This window comes from Notothenia rossii (assembly GCF_949606895.1).
Source record: "Notothenia rossii genome assembly, chromosome: 3".
In the NCBI taxonomy this organism is placed as follows: domain Eukaryota; kingdom Metazoa; phylum Chordata; class Actinopteri; order Perciformes; family Nototheniidae; genus Notothenia; species Notothenia rossii.
In genome coordinates, this window is record NC_136901.1 from 19641623 (window position 1) to 19655621 (window position 13999).

The 13999-nt window shown below is 40.7% G+C and overlaps 1 protein-coding gene across 4 annotated transcripts in view; it reads left to right on the forward strand.

Annotated features, from left to right (window-relative positions):
* adam19a (ADAM metallopeptidase domain 19a) overlaps positions 1-13999 on the forward strand; it is a 355481-nt gene that overhangs the window by 210768 nt on the left and 130714 nt on the right. The window lies entirely within an intron of this gene.

Sequence of the window (13999 nt, forward strand, 5' to 3'; positions counted from 1 at the left end):
CAGTCCTACCTGTCTGGAAGAACAGAGTACGTCTCCTTGGGAGGTGCGAGGTCCCAGACACACCCTGTCACCCGTGGTGTCCCTCAAGGGTCGGTCCTCGGGCCCACTCTGTTCACCCTGTACACTCTGCCCCTTGGCCGTGTCATCAGCCAGCATGGAATATCATTTCATTGCTACGCTGATGACACGCAGCTATATAAAAAGACAGACCCTATCCCACATGCATCCTCACTGTCACCATCATCATCATCGTTCCCATCAACATCCTTTAACACCTGTCTTGAGGAGATAAAGGCTTGGATGCAGCAAAACTTCCTGCAGCTAAATAGCTCCAAAACAGAAGCTATTTTAGTTGGCACACCAAACCAGGTCCAGCCATCCCCCATGACCCACATCACCTTTTCTGTCCAAAACATACCCCTCTCCACAGCAGTTACCAACCTGGGTGTAAGATTTGACCGACATCTGAACTTTGACACCCACATCAAACACCGGTGCAAAACCTCCTACTACCACCTCAGGAACATTGCAAAACTCCTGTCAGATGCTGAACAACTGGTCCATGCCTTCATTTCCTCAAGGCTTGACTATTGTAACGCTCTCCTCATCGGGACTCCTAGCGGGAGCCTTCAGAAGCTACAATACGTACAGAACAGTGCCGCTAGGATCCTGATGAGGGTGAGAAAGTACAACCACATCACACCCGGCCTTCATTCCCTCCACTGGCTTCCTGTCTCATTCAGGATTGAATGCAAGATCTCACTGCTCACCCATCAGTGCATCCACGGGAATGCTCCTTCGTACCTAAAATAACTACTCACATCACAAACCTCCACACGCAACCTCCGCTCCACAACAAACCATCTGCTTCGCCCCCTCCCAGGACTAAACTCCGCACAATGGGGGATCGGGCTTTCTGTGCAGCTGCTCCTCACCTGTGGAATTCCTTCCCAGACCACCTGAGGACTCCACTGAACACCTGAGGACTCCCCAGACCACCTGAGGACTCCCCAGACCACTGAAGCCTTTAATAAAGGCCTAAAAACAAATGTTTAGGCAAAAGTGCAGATCTGTAATGAGGACCCATCTCTGAAGAATAACACAAGTGTTATAACCTAAAGCAAAACAAATGTCCCAAACTACAGGAAGTACTTGAGGAGTAGTGGAAACAAGACCGCACTCTGCATGTTTGTGAGCAACTACATTGTCACTGCTGCCCCACAGAGACTACACTCAGGATTTGATGAAGGGGAGGAGGTGAAGAGCCTCTGCACAGCAGTAGTCAGCAGTTTGACATCACTGTACAGTGATCAGGAGGAGGCAGACACAAGCATGGTGCTCCATGCCATACAGATGTAGCGATTCATTTCAGACAGTTTGAAACGCGAGGGCCGTGATTGGTACGTGATCTTCCCTCGCTCAAGGGAAAACCTCCAGTTTGACTTGAGACCGCCCCCGTGATAGATAAATGTAATTATAATGAAGCCAGCTGCAATGGATCATTGATCCACCAGGGGGTGCAGTGGGGTTCCACACTGGAGCTCATGTGAAATAAAGTCAGATACAGTACGCTGGATGTACAGCGGAACTTTGTTAAGATCCATATGTCACGGATATCATACTCTGTGCTAAATAAGAGACATGTAATCATTTACAAAACATCACCATGTTGTTATTTAACAACAAAAATGTGTTTAGTCGAAAAAAACGAACGGGAGGAAATGCAGCCCGGCTCTCGATTTTTAATCCTAATTTAATCATCATCTTCACCACGATCGCTAAGAAAAATAGTCCGTTGTTACCGTTTTTTAAACAGTCTGAATGAAACGGCAGCTCTCAGCTGTGTATTTACACAACTAATGGCCCATCAACCACAGCTCTCTCCCCCCCCCCTCCCCCCCTGATCTTTCTTCTCCAGCAGCTAAATTAACTGGATGTTACTCTGAGTGACCATAGACTGTATGTGACAAGCTTACAGTTAGTGACGTAACAACACCATAAAAGCTGGTGGTTTGAAAGCAATACGGGAGGTAAAAATAACAATATATAATAATTGTGATTCATTTATTGTGGCTTTTATGTTTTTAGGTATAAAATGTTATGTAATTCAGGCTTATAGTTCACCCTTCTCTAAAAGCCTTCAACAATGACAATATTCATAGTAATTTAATAAATCCTTCCAACACACATTGTAAAAAATAGCCTACTGTAAGTTAAGAAATCATTCCAATATGTAAATCTTCTGATGTAACAACAATAACATTATAAATAGTAACATAGCTGAACATGGTATTGCACATTTAGCTTTGAGTGTTACTGACCTGAGATGTTTTTATTACATGAATTAAGGTGACTGAGGCTTTTTAACATACAGGGATGCAAACTCATCAGGTATGAAAAAGGTGACAAGGATCCGAGCCCCCGGCTCCCCCACCCCACGGAATGACAGAGGATTTTAGCAGTCAGAACAACTAAAGCAGCAGTGTTAATAATAACAGAAACGCCAAAGAGTCACATCTAATAGAAATATATAAAAGCATTTATTTGAAGTTGTGTAGCAGTCAGTTTATAATTTTGGCAGCACTGTTGAGCATTTTGAAAATGTATTTTCATGCCTCTGTGCAAGGCTTAAGTCTTTCTATCTTTATAGCCACATGGTGTAAAGTAACTAAGTTCATAAACTCAACAAGTACTATACTTGGGCACAATTTTGAGATACTTGTACTTTATTTAAGTATTTCAATGTTTTGCTACTTTGTTCTTCTACTCCACTACAGTTCAGAGGTACATGCTGTACTTTTCCTCCACTACATGTATTTAATCCCTTTAGTTACTTTACAGATGTGGATGAATGATGTGAAATATAATCAAGTGTTAAATCAGACTTTAGTTCCACCTGGAGTAAATCCACAAGCTACCCTGCAGTATACAAAGTCATTCAAACTAGCTGCACCTTTACCAGCTTTGATAACACTTCAATGATCAATCATTATAAAACATATCATATCTATTATTCTGCAATGGACCAATCTGCACAATGACTACTTTTACTGTCGCTTCTTTCACTATATTTTGATGATAATACTTTTCTACTTTTACTTGAGGAACATTTTGAATGCAGGACTTTTACTGTAACAGAGTATTCCTACACTCTGGGACTATTACTTTTACTCAAGTACAAGATCTGAGTACTTCTACTTTTACTCAAGTACAAGACCTGAGTACTTCTACTTTTACTCTAGTACAAGATCTGAGTACTTCTACTTTTACTCAAGTACAAGACCTGAGTGCTTCTACTTTTACTCAAGTACAATATTTGAGTAGGCTACTTCTACTTTTACTCTAGTACAAGATCTGTGTGCTTCTACTTTTAATCAAGTACAAGATCTGAGTACTTCTACTTTTACTCAAGTACAAGACCTGAGTACTTCTACTTTTACTCAAGTACAATATCTGAGTACTTCTACTTTTACTCAAGTAGAATATATATATACTTATACCACCTCTGTTTATAGCCTATGAAAAAAACTATTAGAAATAGAAGGCTAAAGCTAACGTTAGCAGATAGTGACAATGTATGCTAGCTAGCTAGCTCAACGATTCCTTAAATAATATTGCCACAGAAAAACTTTTCAGTTCACATCACGCTCTGCCGCTCCGACAGGGAGCTCTGCTCTGAACACCTGAACGGCCCGTTCTAACAGCTGTTCACCAGCGGTCCAGTCTGTGCCACAGTGACTCCGGACGCACAGTTAATATTAACGAACGCGCCCGTAGGTAATGTAGCTGCTGAAGCTAGACCATCATCTCGGAGCAGCAGAGCCTTATTATACATCCATGAGCAGAGCCGACAGGCAGGAAGACTCGGGCACACAGCTCGTACTTCATTATAATATATAAAAAAAGAACACCATGCGTGTCATGATGGCACATAACAGCTCACGGCCGCAGATTACTCCGGGTCCCAGACCCCCCCATACCCCAAATATATTTTTATTGCAGATCTACATGAGTCACACAAACGACTTATTTTGGATTCAAATCGGCAAATTTTGCCGAAAGGTGACAAGTTTGCATCACTGAACATAGACAGAGCACAACTGAAACATAACATCTGAGATGTAACAACATAATACACTTTTTGGGGATGCTTGGGATGTGAGTGAGGGACACGGCTTAGAACGGGCGTGTCGCCTGGCAGGACAGGAGAGTGTGTGCACCAGTCTGCCTTGATCTATGAATTCATGTCCGTGACACTCACTGCTGCCCACAGCTGTTTTATTGAAGGAAATTCCTTCACTTCATGAAAGTGTTTTAACCACACACACCTCTACACACACATGACGGGTGTTATTTTGCCCATAAGGAACAAGTCGCTGCAAATTATCCCACTTATTACACGGCCACATTCTCAACAAAGTAACGACATGACTCCCAATATTAATTTAAATGCTTTTATGAATTTAGAAAATGTTTTTATTGATTTAAAAAATAGTTGTATGTATTGATTTAAAAAATAGTTGTATGTATTGATTTAAATTGACATGCATCCGCTAAGAAAAATAGTCTGTTGTTACCGTTTTTTTAAACAGTCTGAATGAAACGGCAGTTCTCAGCTGTGTATTTACACAACTAATGGCCCATCAACCACAGCTCTCTCCCCCCCTCCCCCCTTGATCTTTCTTCTCCAGCAGCTAAATTAATTGTAGGTTACTCTGAGTGACAAGCTTACAGTTAGACACAACACTGTCATTGCAAGTGACCCTCAGTTAGTTGACTTTTATGTTCAACTGCTAAATTCGTTACTGATAAAAAAAGGTCTTCTACTGTACCTAATTACCTTAAATAAACTCCCTAATTAATGAAACCAGTTCGATACGCATTATTATATTCTTATCATTCTTTATGAGTGCAGAAATAGTCTTAAAATCAGATCTGTTTTTTAAATGAAATCTGACGGCAGGCAGTTAGCTCTGATCACCTATGATAAATGCGCCGCACCTAATCGCTGGCCATTCAGCCACAGACACTGTTCGAAATGGGGGGGAGCTAGGAGGAGCTTGGCTCCCCCGAAGAGGGAGGGAGCTCCCCTGAAGGCTGACTTTGAGATAAATAGGGGGAGCCCAAAACAATCGTGCATATTTGTGTCACAGATTAGAAATGTTGAGTTTCTGTAAATAACAGTTCTTGAAATAAATAATAGTTATTGTTCATTACAGTTTCTGAATATTTGTTTTATATTTGTGAATATGTCTGGGTGTTGCCATCTGTACGTGGCGGCGCTGCATTCTTACTTACGTTGCTATGGTTATGGCGGTGATACCAGCGCGGTATTTGAAATGTTCATATTGATATTTTTTTAACTCTGGCTTTGTAATAAAAAATATGGCAAAACGAAAACAGCCAAGCGTCACAGCTTTTGGATTCACAAGCAAAGAAGCGAAGGAGTCTAAAAATGACAACGTGAACGGAAAACAACTTTTAGTTGGCCGGCTGTAAGCGGCGTTAGGGTCGAGCTTGACAGCTCCACACCGAGGGAGAGTCCTGTCGATGCGGAGCCTGAAGAGGCTTCAACAACGGCCACATCCGCCGGCATAGTGACACCGTCTGTATTAGTAGAAGAGTGTTTTCATAGCAATTGATTGCATCCGCGCTGCTGCGCCAGTCAACAGAGCGTGCGTGTGACATATTTAGTAGCAGGATGTGCTCTGAAAAATAGGGCTCCCCGAAAGCAAATGGGTAATTCGAAAACTGACAGAGCTCCCTCTATACAAATCAAACTGTAGACGGTGTGAAAGCACATATTGTTTTAAATAATGGTCGGAATGTGACCTGTGAGCCTTCTGAATTACCGTGGGACAGCACATTCTAAACTAAAATGTTCAATCAATAAAGTAACATCTTATCTTATCTTAATAATATCTTCATATTAATAATAATAATAAATCATACAGTATGTGTCCGAAAGGGAGCAGGAGGAAGCGAACACAAAAATATACAAAAAATATACTGCATATTAAAGCAAACGATTGTAAAGGTAAAAGTATGAGCATAACAAATAAAGAAGTGTAATGTAAACATTTACATTATAATTATGATTATTTAATATATAAAGACTATATATTATTGAATTACAAGATTAGATATACTTTAGTTGATCTAAAATATTGATATGTTCAAATGCTCTTCAAAACACAACTGAAAGTCCATGAAACTTGTCTTTCTGTATTTGTGAATGAAGCGCCATCTCCTGGTTAAAACCTGAAATTGAAAATCTGGCAACGCCCTCTTGGAAAATAGTGGGAGGGCTTAACATTCCTCTATACTGGTCTTTGGCAGGTTGTAGGCAGGAAGCTGTAAGCTGGAGTCTGAAATTCAGTGCTCCATCTGTACATCTTGCAGAGTCATATTCCCGCATCATTGTGAGGTCTGATGACACAGGTGTGGAAGTACTGCTCATATATTATGCAAGCAAATACATGTTTGGTTCATCTCTAGTGTACATGCATGCAGGCCATGGAATGAGAGAGAGTTATGTCCCCATCAACACCATATGTGTGAACATTGGAAAAGACATTTCTAACTGTCTACCAGCATGTCGTGCACTCACTGGCTGTGGCACAACAAGTAGTTTGTAAAGAATAGGAAAGACAACAGCATTCACCAAACTCAAGACCCATCTCAGCGAGCTCAAAGATCTGGCCCATTTTGGACTCTCTGCCAGCTTGGAAGAGTCTTTGCCAGTCGCAAGAGAATTGGCGCTTCTGCTATATGGAAAAAAGGAAATTGGACTGATGTGCACAAACTTGGATGAACTGAGGTTCATAAATGCATCAACAACAGATGCAGCCTCTGAAAATCTGCCGCCAACAGAGGATTCATTTCAACAAAGAGCAATGTTTCAGACAGCGATGGTGTCACAGCCCGAACCCAAACCCTTGTTATGGAGTCCAATAGAGAACCGCAGTGACGCGTCGTAAAACCCGGAACTAAGTTAGCATTTTTAGCACTTCCGGTTCCTTCCTCAAAAAGCAATGCATTTTTTCCATAGGGTTTTGGAAAATAGCTCGAAATAAGGTCTGTGGTTGACACAAATTTAAGAGATAAATCACGTTTTGTTCTACGACATTAAATACATCAGCAGTGACCCCACTGGGGATTTTTGAAGAGTTTACTTGTCTGAAAAACGATGGTTGTTACCGAGTGGCTGAATAGGACTACAGAAATTGTCGAGGCCGTTTTACGTCATTACGCCGAACACGTAAACACTCCCGCTAAGTTTGTTTTCCCCTCTGTTCTTCTTGAAAGCAAGTACCTGCCTATCTTTAGTATCTGTATATCTATATCTGACGATTAGAATCTGTATTTTTGAAATTGTCGTTTTTAACACCGTAGTTTTACAAATTATAGAATAATTAATTACCAGTGTTTTCCAATTTTACTCGGCAGTTCGTTTCGTTGGCTAACGTTAGCTAAAGCTAGCGGTACTAGTTAGCTACGCAATGGTTTGTTGCTTTGCTCCGGGTTGCAGCCACAGGTCTTCGCATGAAACGTGCTTGTTCTATCGTTTCCCGGCCGATGTTTTCCAAAGGAGAGTCTGGATTCGTGTCATGAGGTAAGCTGACGTTACATTTTTGTCCATGTCACGGTGAAATGTAAATGATGGGTAGTGACTGTATCGCCGTTTTAGAGATGGCGCTGCTGAAAAGACCGCAACATAAGTAAAGATAATCAATACATCCTATTAAAACCTGTGTGGCTTATATGATAAGTCTTATTAGTACAAGCAGCATAACGTTTCACCATGTAACTAAAGATTGTAGTCAGGGAAATCAGTTTGACATATTGAACTAATAACAAATCACCTCTGGCTGGCAGAGAACTCTCTGCTCCATAGCTTCTCTTGGATGTAAAATCACATGTACATTTTACATTTATATTCAATTTAATATTCCATCCCTCACATACTTTTGTATATATAATAACTTATATTTTGTTTTTCTTGTTACGCTGCTTTAACACAAACATTTCCCAAATTGGGATCAATACAGTAATATCTTATCTTAATTAATTAAGAAATATAACTATTATAATTAGTGTAGCAGCTGACACCTATTTTCAATATGGATTAATCTACCATTTATTTCTTTAGTTCAATTTTCATCTATAAAAATGTCAAAATAGTGAAAATGTTCCCGAGACATATCGAAGTGCAAGGTTATATCTTTAGATGTTTTGTTTTAGCCTATGTACTGTATGTCTTAATGCTCTTATACAGGGTGTCCGCGGGGTCTTAAAAAGTATTAAAAGTTGATAAATCAATTTTGCGAAAATTAAGGCTATTAAAAAGTATTAAAAAGTATTAAACGGCATTTTCCAAGGTATTAAGAAGGTTCACAGCAACGACAACATGAAATACCCTTTAATTTACTGAAACGACATGTCGGGAAACCCCACAAGGCGGCCCCATGCATAGCGCGCCGTAAAATGCTGCTTATTATTTTAAGTTTCGTTGCCTTGCTCCGCTCTGTGTGGGGGGGGAACTAAACGACTACGGTAACGGGTCCCAAGGTGGGTAGACCGGCATACGCAACGCTCTGGGGGTCCAATGGCTCCGTGTGTGCCCTATATGATCATTTTCTGATAACGATGAAATAGCCCGCCTCTCTCTCCCCACGTCTCCTGCTGCTGCTGGGCTGTCAGAAGAGGGGGAAGTAAAGAGAGGCAGTCACCGTTTATTAAATATTATTATATTATTATACAGAGAACAGAGTCGTTATCAATTTGTTTTAAAGCTCAATAAATAACAAAGAAGACCTCTGACCGGCACTTTTCTAATTTTGTACGGAAGATTTAAACTTTAAAGGACATGTTGACCGGCGGAACCATTTTTTTACGGAAACTGCCGCACGGTCCCCTCGTTCCTTGGAAGAGGCGGAGAGGTGGGTGTTTTTCATCTGCTGGTGGACTACCTGAGAGATACAGCAGGAGAACACGCCGTCCACCGCGGAGAATAAACAGAGGGGCAACCATGGCAAACATGCTTCGGGGTCTTCTTCGCTGCTTTTGGTGTATTTCGGGCGGCAGCAGCGCCACTTACAGGCCTGACATATGTATTACATCGTTTCCAGCATTTCCAGCGGTCTAGTGTGAACGGACACGTTAATGAATCGAATGCGTGTGAACGGAAGCCTTTTTTGCGTTTGCGTATGGGTTTTACCGTATGCGTCCTTGTGGGGCCGGGGTCTAAGCCAAACTATATCCGGTCACAGAGATCTGCTATTTTAAAGTAAAGTCAACACATATAGACCCTAAATATAGTCTATATTAAGAACGAGAAAAGTCTTAGTCCTTTTTTGTAAACATATGACAAATGTGTGAGGGTGATGACGTCAGAGCATCGTCCTATGTGCCTGGGCTTAGCCCCGGACAGCCCCAGCCCAATTTAACCCCTGGGTATTTGTGAGGGAGCTCCTATATGGCATTACCCCGCTGAAGCTCACCAAAGTTTAACATATTTCATAGTTCAAAGTTTTGTCAATTGTTTTCTTTATTGTTCAAATACTGGTTTCTAATGGTTTCTGAGGAGTTTTACTGGAATGAAAGAGCACAGAGTCTACAGAAGCAAAAAAGCAGCATACTGCATTAAACCTGACCTTCACAGAGAGGTTGAAGTTGATGTGGAAAGGAGGTTTCAGTAGTCTGTCTGCACTCTGTTTAGTTTTGCTATCTTACAATCAATATAGTAAAGTGTGTTGCCAATGTAACCGGTTAGAACTCAAAGTTGCGATGAGGTCTTAAAATGTATGGAAAGGGTCTTAAAAAAGGTATTAAAAGGTATTAAATTTGACTTCAGGATTCCTGCATATACCCTGTTATATGTGACGGTGTGACTTGCATGACACTAATATTTTATATCTTCCCAACAGACGAGCTGACAGGAAACCTAACACTCTAACAACCACAACATTGCAACAAAAATTATCGATTTTTTTAAAAATATTGGGCTGTCTTATTTATTCTCTCTCACACACAACCTGCCACTAACGTTAAACCCCTTTACTATTCAATTAAATACATTCAATGTTTATTTATTTTAAAAGCAATTGGGCTATTTTAATCTCACGCACACACACAAACACACACACACACACACTTCTCCGCCTCATTCTGTTTTCATTTACTCGTTCGTTATCTGCAGCTTCAATCTTGTAGGCTACTCACCTCGTTTCTTGTAGCCCTCGAAAGGGTTTTGGAGGTTGATGCCTCGTGAACGTGAGTTGTTTGGCTTTCTTGTCCGCAGCAGCAGAAAGCATTTTCGAATGTTTGAATGAATCAAACGGGTCGTCACCGTCGATTTTCTCTTATGCTCCAACACACAGTTGCACGGGGTGCAGAATAGTTTACCCCCACTTGTTGCCCGGTCTTTAGTAGAAATGTTCTTCGGTAAATGAGATGGATTAGATATTTTCATTTTGGTGTTTTCTCTATCGTGTGAGCTCCACACGTTCACTCTATACAGTGTTGTTTACATTCTGTGATGCGCGAGCTGATGACGTCACGTCAAGACGAGTTAACTTTTTTTCTTCTCAACTTTGTGTGGAAAAATGCGGGGATTATGCGGCCTTTTGATAAATATGCGGCCTTTTAGAAATCTGCGCCATTTTGCTGATTATGCGGTCAATTCTGCGATCGCAGAATCGCGTTTTTCTGGAGGGTCTACCCAACAATCCTGATAGGGAGAGCCACAAATCTGACTCATGGACCTGCATCTGGGTTGCAGTGGTGAATGCCCTGACGCCCTCACATTCATTCATAGTCCCCCACTGTACAGACAAAACACCATCAAGGGCCTGTTGTTCCCCTAGCACCCTGGCAATAAAGGAAGCAGTCACACGCTTTGACCTCAGGACAGCTCCAAAGTTGCTGGCAGTCAACCTTCCTTTCCTGAACAAATGCCAGTTTGGATTGGTTCGCTGACCAGTGGTAGCCACCTGAATTGCCCTCTGTTGCTCCTCAGACAATGCCATGCTTGCCAAAATTGCCTCAGGTCCCTGATGCCCAACAGATTTGATCATTTCAGGAACAGTAAGTGTTTCCAAGCTGCAGTGTTCCTCTTCTGGCTCGGGGGAGAGAAGCCAAGACATTCCTGAAAACCTGCCCCCGAGTCTGTCCCTCAGCCAGTCACGATCTTCGGAGGTGGGCTCTCTTGTCAGCGGGTTAAATTAGTTATTGGTTTCAACAGTCACATTAAAACAGTTACTAAATCAGCCTACTATCACCTAAAGAACATATCTAGGATTAAAAGACTAATTTCACAGCAGGATTTGGAAAAACGTGTCCATGCTTTTATCTTCAGTAGACTGGACTACTGCAATGGTGTCTTCACAGGTCTCACTAAAAAATCTATTAGAAAGCTGCAGCTGATTCAGAACACCGCTGCTCGAGTCCTCACTAACACTAAGAAAGTGGATCACATCACTCCTGTTCTGAAGTCTTTACACTGGCTTCCTGTGTGTCAAAGAATAGATTTCAAAATACTGCTGCTGTTTATAAAGCACTGAATGGTTTAGGCCCAAAATACATTTCTGACCTCCTGCTAAATTATGAACCATCCAAGTCTCTCAGGTCTTCAGGGACGGGTCAGCTTTCTGTCGCCAGAGTCAGAACTAAACATGGAGAAGCAGCGTTCAGTTATTATGCTCCAAATATCTGGAACAAACTCCCAGAAACTTGAAGGTCCGCTAAAACTCTTACTACTTTTAAATCCAGGCTGAGGACATTTCTTTTTGTCGCAGCTTTTAATTGAACTATTCATATCTTAGAATGCACTGTAACTTTTATCCATGTATTTTTTCTTTTAATGTTTATTTTATGAGCTTTTCTTTTTAATGACTGATCTTAAATGCCATTTTCTTAATGTCTTTCATTTTTTGTAAAGCACTTTGAGTTGCCTTGTGTTGAAAAGTGCTATATAAATAAACTTGCCTTGCCTAATAAAGATTTAATGTGACACATACAATTGATTTGTTGATGGGAATTAATGTGAATAAATTAACTCTAGGTTAACGGTACTCTTGCTATCACTACTCACCGACACTATAAACCTTGTCCCTCATGCTAGCCCTGACAACACCGGTAAGCACACCTTCATCTAGGCTGCACTGTTACGTTTCCTGACTTGTAGTGGTTCTCTCCTCCATCTACACTCTTCTTGTCATCTTTGTAAAACGATATCAGACTGGTAATTGACAGAGTCATGACTTCTAGTTAAATTCAGTGTGGCTAAAATGAAAAGCTTTGTTAAAATATGCAAGCACGCGAAAGTCAAATTCAGCTTTATTGTCAAAAATTTGACATGTGTTATACATCAAGAAATATCGAAATATCGTTTCCCACAGTGTGACATGTATACATAAAACAAAACAAAAAGGGCCTAGATAAACAGGGTACACATTAAATAAAACAAAAAGGGCCTAGATAACCGGGGTATACAGTTTAAAATGTTAATATATTTAAAGTGTTCAAAGTGCAGTTTCAGTGCAAGTCAGTTGAAACGATCTTAAGTTGGCGTGTCAACCACAGACCTTATTTCGAGCTATTTTCCAAAATCCTATGGAGAATTTGCATTGGTTTTTGACAAAGGAACCGGAAGAAGTTTACTTCCGGGTTTTACGACGCGTCACTGCGGTTCTCTATTGGCAAGGGGTGGATTGTCAGAGATGGGGCCATTCAACCAGTGCTATTTACAAAACCCCCAGCACCTACAGAAGTGAGAGACATTACTCACTTGTATTGCAAAAATGCAAAGTGTGGAGAAAGTGGAAAGTGCCAGTGGCTCTCTGTTGGCCTTCCCTGTACGGGGTTCTGCACCTGCTGTGCAGAATGTCAACATGTGTCCCCTAACGTTTCTGAGGAACCTGACATTTAACATTATATTCTAGTATCTATATACTTGTCCTCTCACTGAATTGTTTGATGAATTGTATACTGTACTTTGAATTAAGGTTCCAGTTTCAATAAAACCTGTACTATTTACACCTCGGTTTTAGAGGCTTGCAATTTAGAACTAATACACTTCATTGTATTGGGTTACTCTTATTCTGACTATTTGGTGATGTAGTTCAGCCACCTGGTATTTCCCTCTCCAAATATAATGACCATCAGATTGAGCATTCTTAATTTATAGGTTATTATGCCACTTATCCCCCATTCGGAATTTGACTGTCTCAGAGAAGAGTCTAAAGAAATCTCATTTGCAATAGAACTGTATCAGATATTTCCATACAACTACTGGTTAGTGTTCAATAGCACCCTAGACAATTCAGTAATGGTATATTTTTTAGGGATTTCAGTTTTTCTGATAAATGAGAGAAAAGTGATTGAGTCCTATGTTCCTATCACCAAAAAGCACAATTTCCGTCTAAACTGAAGCTAAGTTTACAGGAGTATAATTCAGTATTTTTTTAGTTAAATAATTGTCTGACTATTTAGTGATGTAGGACAGCCACCTGATTCATACCTCAGCAAATCTGAAGAGGAAAACAGTTGTCATTCTCAAGTTATGGGCTTTTTTGTCACCTTTCCCATATTCGGCCTGGTCTAATTTGGCTCTTTTTCAGGGATTGGGGTAGTTCTAAAGAACAACCCAAAAAAATTTTTTTCCCCCAAAATAAAATTTGACAACAATCAATTTCATTAATGGGAGACCCTAAAGATAAGAAAAATCATTGTTGTCATTTGTTCTACCTCGGGTAGGGCTATCTCAAAATCTGAGGGCCCTTCCTGCTGGACTAGTTAACTTTAAAGAGCCTGTGACACGATTTTACCCCATCATCTAAACCCATCAATTTGAGTAAATATTGTCCCCTTGAAAACCGTTACTGAACTGATTTTGGATATTTGTACTTTGATAACCATTAATCTGCCCTTCAATGTTGACCATTTCCTGGATCTTCTCGGGGATTCTTCAAGTCCCGCCAAATTATGGGTGACGTCA